This window comes from Oratosquilla oratoria, chromosome 42 (genome assembly GCF_046742065.1).
Source record: "Oratosquilla oratoria isolate Oo_2021 chromosome 42, ASM4674206v1, whole genome shotgun sequence".
NCBI classification, from domain to species: domain Eukaryota; kingdom Metazoa; phylum Arthropoda; class Malacostraca; order Stomatopoda; family Squillidae; genus Oratosquilla; species Oratosquilla oratoria.
This window is the reverse complement of record NC_134818.1, coordinates 7,606,847-7,613,992: the sequence shown is the minus strand read 5'-3', so window position 1 is coordinate 7,613,992 and position 7,146 is coordinate 7,606,847.

Below are 7,146 nucleotides of genomic sequence, written 5' to 3'. Positions count from 1 at the left end.
GATGGATTCGGGCCACATCTACACTGCACAAGAAATGTAAAGTGTGTCAAAAGGCCATTACAAGAAAAAATATACAATAATTCATTCATTCGTGAATTATCTATCAATATCTGCTCAAGTAGAACTGAGTTCGGGGTAGATGGAGATTTGGATTTGAATGGAACTGGATACAAAACCGGAAATGCGGGAAGATACAGAAAATCGACTGGTTCCTGGTAACGACTGGGCTTCGTAGTATTTCGTCGACAATGTTTTCAAAGTCGACGCTGGTCGCCATACATTACAAAGTGTCTCTCTCAGTACATTTCATCTTTCTGCAGTACAGTTTCTTTTCTTTTTTGTACATAACTGTTATCAATTATTCATTTTTCTGTCTGAAACTAATGCCAACTCATGTAGCTCATGAATATTCTATAACTTAGTGATTTGCGCACCAGGGATAGGACTCTATGACAGTGCATTGCTGGGGTAAGCACTCCCTTTGGTGCCGAGGGTGTGCTACGGTGAATAAGAAATTCAAATAAATAACAATAACAATCATGTATTAATATTAATAATAATAATAGTAATAATAATAATAATAACAATAATAATAATAATAAAAATGATAATAATAATAATAATAATAATAATAATAATAATAATAATAATAATAATAATAATAATAATAATAATAATAATAATAATAATAATAATAATAATAATAATAATAATAATAATAATAATAATAATAATAATAATAATAATAATAATAATAATAATAATAATAATAATAATAATAATAATAATAATAATAATAATAATAATAATAATAATAATAATAATAATAATAATGATAATGATAATGATAATAATAATAATAATAATGATAATGATAATAATAATAATAATAATAATAATAATAATAATAATAATAATAATAATAATAATAATAATAATAATAATAATAATAATAATAATAATAATAATGATAATAATAATAATAATAATAATAATAATAATAATAATAATAATAATAATAATAATAATAATAATAGTAATAATAATAACAATGATAATAATGATGATGATGATGATGATGATGATGATAATGATGATGATGATGATGATAATGGTTTGATGATTCGGTTTAACGTCTCGAAACTCCACCTATCAGTTAGCTAAGGCGGTGCCCCTTACAGAGGATTTTGTAGCGTGGAATTAAATGAACCATGCCCTTGGTCCAAATCGCTGGCGGCAGTGTTCGAACTGCCATTACCTCGACCTCCGCCGCAAGTAGCGACGCTTTAACTCGCTTGGTATGACGTGAAGAATTTCATGAGCAATTTTCATATGATAAAATGTTCATACATGCACACAATTCCACACGAAAAGTAGTTGCTATTCTTTAGCTGCATTTTTAAGTCAATGATTAATTTATTTCTAGATAGTACACGTGACTTTGCGTTAGCCAGAACGAAACTAATGACGTTTGACACTCCGCCAATAAATTCCCTGTCACATCTACGCGACTCAAGTGAGTTCGTTTGAGTAAAAACGACTTAGATTACGATACTTTTTTTTCGAAACTCCAAATGTCAAATCACATTTGCGTCATATAATGAGAAGCCGAGTGGTGAACTAAGAGAGGTTAAACCTATACGAATATTAGACACATTGTTGAAGTGTCCTTAGGGAAGTCTAGAATACTGTAATCGAAGTCGTTTTCCAGCTTTTCAGATTCACAAGATTTGACGAGAATCTTGAATGTGTGGCGGGGGCTATCGACGAAAATCCGCCCTTTGCGAGTGAGGTTGAAGAAGCTCGAAGTGGAAGGGTGGCAAGGCGGCTGGCACATGCAACGTCATCATGGAGTCAATGAAACCCAGAATTGAGGTCATGATTCACGAGTTGCATGATATGCTGTCTGCCGTTTGGCAGCCCGGTACCACTCTCTTTGGAAAAAAGGGTCTGGTCATGCCTATCTGGAAGGGGAAAAGGGGACCGACAAGATTACATCAATAACCGTGGTATTATGTTGGTCAGTGTGCCGGGCAAGGTGCTAGCCCATCTGTTGCTGGAACGGATTGGCTCCTTTCTGCTGAAGCATCAGAGGCCTTGGGGTTGGGGGTGGGGGGGGGGCTGACTTCATGTCTGGTAAATCACCAATTGATGGGGCCCTAGATCTGACATAAGTTTCAGCTGGGATTGCTTGAAGTCTTTGTTGATCTCAAAAAGGCGGTTGCATTGTGGGGTGTTCTGGAATCTTCTGCGGATTCGCGGGATTCCTGCGAAGATTGTTGACCTGCCTGACTTATATTCTGAGACAGTGGTCTGTGAAATGTGAACTAGGCGTGCCCATCCCCTTTTCTGTTAATTGAAGAGCAAGGCTGAGGTGCGTCCTCACCCCAACACTTTTCAACACCTGCATACCTTGGGTATTGGACAGAGGTGTCGGTCAGTGTATCTGCGGAGTATCTATTGACAACTCTAAGGGACTTTCGGTGGTATTCTTGAAAACATATATTTCCTTATATAAGTCTTACACAAGTCCTTGGGAGGAAAAGATTTATATGAGGAAATATTTTTTTAAGAATACCACCGTAACAATTTTACGGTGGTGTCTTCAATAAAAAATATTTCCTTATATAAATCTTTCCCTTCCAAGGATTTATATAAGATTTATATAAGGAAATAGCTTTTTTTAAGGATATCACAGTTTGTCTTTGCTAATGATTATATACTTCTTGCGGAATCGTTGGAAGTCTGAAATGCAACCCTTGAGTTACTGCACAGGGAAGCAGCAAAAACCGCTGAGGATCTGTTTTCCGGGACTCAGGGGGAAAGGGGAACTCACGGAGTCTTTTCAAGTTCCTGGTTTCCAATGGGTAGATGCTGCAGCTAAACCAGGGCCCACAAAAAGGATGTTCCATAAGTGAAAAAAGATACACGGGTATACAAAATTATGAAATAATATTATTGTTATTACAATATTGTGCAGGTTGTGTTATTTTGACTTATTATCACACACACACACACACACACACACACACACACACACACACACACACACACACACACACACACACACACACACACACTCACACACACACACACACACACACACACACACACACACACACACACACACACACACACACACACACACACACACACACACACACACACACACACACACACACACACACACACACAATCGTGGCGCAGTGGTAGAGTTCCTGGCTGCCACTACGACGGTTCGGGTTCGAATTCCGCCCAAAACTGAAATAATTTCAGTATCGCTGCGTTGTGAGTCGTTACTCCAACTCTCGTGGGCGGGGAGTTGGGTGTATGTGTGCGTGTAAGGTCACAGTATTACCCATAGATCGGTCATATATATGAGCTCTCTTACGGGAGGTTAATAGCTGTCGATCACGAGTCCAACATGTGATCCAAGACCATGGTGAACCATGGTGAATCACACACACACACACACACACACACACACACACACACACACACACACACACACACACACACACACACACACACACACACACACACACACACACAGACACGTACGCACGCACACACGACGGTCGAAGTGACAGCGAAGTTTGGAACTCCAAGAAAACTAAAATTTCGTGGAAAAAGGAGAAAGGGAGGGATTACTGAGGAAAATAGAAGGAAATGAGGAAGGAGATGAAGGGAGTCCCCCAGACGTCAGAAGAGCTGTCAACAAGAGGGCTGCAGACGACGCAGGTGAAGTCGAAAATATCAGTAAAGGCTATAAGATCAGAAATATAGATAAGAACAACACTATAGAAAGTGGAGATAATAATTTCCATTGATTTAATGAGGGAGGGGATGCCAACCTCCCCCCGATTAGCAAGTCTAGAGGAAAAACTAGAGAAAATGATCGAACACTGGGAGGTTAGGTTCAGCCAACATACACGGATTACGCAAAGAGCTGATAAATTGGAAGAACTAAAGAAGGAGAACCAAAACCTAAATAAAGAAATAGGAGAATTAAAAAGACAGTTAAAAGAAATAAAAGATGAGAATGAGGAATTAAAGAAGAATAAAGAGAATAAAGATTCCATAGCAAAAGAAGTACAGGGTTGGAGAAAAATTTATGAGAACAACAAAATTATATTTAGAGATATAGTGACACAACAGATAAAAGAACAAACTAAGGACACAGTTATTAAAATGATAAGAGAGAAGGAGAATATAGTAAGAGACTTAGCGGAGAAAAAAATTATAATTATATTAGGGATGGAAGAGAAACATCATCCAAATAGGACTACAGGAGTAAAAGAGGAGAAGGAAAAGGTAAACAAGATATTAGAAGTAGTTCAAGAGGATGAACAAGAAACAGGGAAAGAAATTGAAGAAATATATAGAATAGGGAAATACAATACAGATAAGACCAGATCAATTAAGGTTAAATTCAGGTCACAAACAACAGCAGAGAATATCTTAGCAAAAACAGGGAAACTAGCAAACAGTGATCAATATAAACAGATATGGATAAAAAGAGAAATGAATAAAGAGGAAAGAGAGAATGAGAAAAAAAAACTAGAAGCTAAGGAAAAAACGAGAAAAGAACAGAGTCAGAAAAAGAGAAATTCTATTGAAGAGTAGTGGATATGAAAGTAAGGAAATGGTTCATAGCAGAGAAAAACGGAAGGGAAACAGAAAACACGAAGTGTCTTACACAAATATAGATGGCTTAATAACAGGCTTGAATGAACTGAATGATTACTCAAAGGAAAAAGAACCGGACATAATGGGAATTGTAGATACAAAATTAAAAGGTCCACTACCACCCAACAGTGTAGGACATGTTGCATATAATTATTGGATTAAAAACAGAGCTAAAACAAGGGGGTGGAGTTATGTTCCTGACTAAGAAGGATATAAATGTGAGGGATGTCACATATGGAAAGAATAGAGTAGAAATTATTATGATGGAAGTGGAGGACAGGGATGGGAATAGCAAGAAGTTTGTAGTAAATTATGTGCCTCCTAAAACGGCTTCATGGGAAGAGAGAGAACACAAAAATATGTTAGAAGACGCAAGGATAACGCTAAACAAGATCATGGAAGATGGAGGAAGAATAGTTATAATGGGTGACTTTAATTGTAAAGAAATCTGCTGGGAAGAGATGACAATGAAGGGTGGAGACGACCTATGGGGAAATGTACTACTTGATATGATTACTGAACATACAATGACGCAATGGATACAAGAGAATATTAAGTATAGAAATGACGAAGAACCATCGATACTGGACCTAATAATCACATTAGAACCTGAAATAGTGGACAAGATTGAATATAAGTCACCAATAAGTAAAAGTGACCACATATTGGTTGAACTGGAACTAAATGAGGAAAGATACAAGGGAAAAACAAACAAAATAGAAAGGGAAGATTGATGTATGGATCTTTTTTATATAAAAAGCTGACTGGGAAAGGATACACAAGGAGGAAACAACAGTAGAAGAGAAATTGAATATTTTGACAAAAATTTATAAAGTGGAAAAATATGTTCCAAGACAAAAACAAGAAAAATTATATGTAAAGTGTTGGTACAACAAAAGATGTTGGGAGTTAAAATACAAAATAGATAAAGCTTGGATAGAATGGAAAAAATACAAAAGACCTGAAAAATGGAAAATATATACTAGTTATAGAAATGAATATGTGCAAGTGTGCAGAGAAGAAAAGACAGAATACGAAAAAGATGTCATAGAAAAATGTAAAGATCAACCAAAACTATTTTACAGATTTGTAAACAACAAACTGAAAAACAAACAAGAATTGGAAAAAATACGACAAGGAGTTGAATACACAGAGGAAATAGAAATGGCAGAAATTATGAACAAGAATTTTAAATCAGTGTTTACAAGGGTGAACATACAACCTAGAGATATCGAGTGGGAGGAGAAAGTACCCCCTTTGAAAGAGATAGAAGTAACAAGGAATGAAATAATGAATCACTTTAGTATCTCAATGTCAGAAAATCGCATGTACCAGATGAAATGGCAAACTGGATTTTGAGAGAATGCAGGAATGAACTAACAGACAAAATCCATAGTCTAATAAGTAGTTCATTGAAAGAAGGAAAAGTTCCAAAAGATTGGAAAAGAGCAAATATAGTACCAATATATAAAGGGGGAACAATGAAGACTATTAACTATAGACCGGTCTCTCTTACAAGTACGATAGCTAAGATTTGTGAAAGAACTGTCAAAATTAGATGGGTAAGGCATTTGGGAAAAAACAACATACTAAATCCAAGGCAATTTGGATTAAGACAAGGACGATCGTGTGTCACAAACTTAATGTGTTTCTATTTAAGGCTAATAGATGTAATACAAGAAAGAGATGGATGGGCTGATTGTGCATTTCTAGACCTGAAAAAAGCTTTTGATAAGGTTCCACATAAGAAATTGCTAAAGAAATTAGAAACCGCAGGTGGAATACAGGGCAAACTGCTGAAGTGGATGGAAGACTTCTTGCATGAAAGAAAAATGAGAGTGGTGATAAGAGACAAACACTCTAATTGGGATGAAGTGATTACTGGAGTTCCACAAGGAACAGTTCTGGTCCCAATAATGTTTGCTATATATATTAATGATAGGGATAAAGGAGTTGAAAGTTATATGAGCTTCTTTGCGGACGATGCAAAATTATTGAAAAAAGTGAACACTGCAGAAAATTGTGAGTCGCTGCAGAGTGATCTCAATAAAGTATGGGATTAGAGTAGGAAGTGGGAGATGGAATTCAATATTAAGTGGAATATAATGGAATTTGGAAGAAGAAGAAGAAAAAAAAAAGAATAGTGGGATCATATAATTTGGGAGAGGAAGAAATCAAAAAAGTAGAAAATGAGAAGGACCTGGGAGTCATTATTATGAATAATATGTCCCCTGAGAAACATGTAAACAAGTTTTCTGGAGAAACTTATAATTTAATAAGAATAATCAAAGTGGCATTTACATACCTGGACGAAGAAATGGTGAGGAAAATACTAGTCACTTTGATAAGACCAAGATTGGAGTATGCAGCGACGACGTGGTCACCAAGTACATAAAATGTATAACAAAACTTGAAATAATACAAAGAGCAATTACGAAATTGGCACCAACACTCTCA